This window comes from Chaetura pelagica, unplaced genomic scaffold (assembly GCF_000747805.2).
Source record: "Chaetura pelagica isolate M959 unplaced genomic scaffold, ChaPel_1.0 scaffold345, whole genome shotgun sequence".
Lineage (NCBI taxonomy): Eukaryota > Metazoa > Chordata > Aves > Apodiformes > Apodidae > Chaetura > Chaetura pelagica.
Window position 1 is genome coordinate 1,426,525 of NW_009953962.1, and position 453 is coordinate 1,426,977.

The following is a 453-nucleotide window of genomic DNA, read 5'->3' on the forward strand; positions in this document are numbered from 1 at the left end:
CCAGCTGGCCCCACTCCCCCTGTGCTGTCCCTTACACACTGGCTTGCCCATCCTCCTCCCGAGAGACCAGCCCTCAGCCTGAGCGCTCCCACCAGCTACATCCACCTTCCGGCCACAGCGCAGGAAGCATCGCAAACCATTGCCCTCACATTATGTGGAAGGGAAGCAATGGTCTAAAATAACAGCTAAGTCCACGTGCCCTGCTTGAAGGTGTGAAGAGTTGTTGCATTTCAGGTCTCACAAGTACCGCGCAGTAACGGTTACGGACACGAGTCTGTATTAAGGTTCCTGAATTCACTTCAGTTCCTAACTTACTGAGGTGTGTTGTGTGCTTAAAACTGCTTACTGCTATTGCTGCACTCTTCTTCTTAATTAAAAAACCTGAAAAATAACATTCTACAGAATCATCCTGGCAGGTTTACCAGTGAGCTTGATGCCTGCAGAGATGCTTAT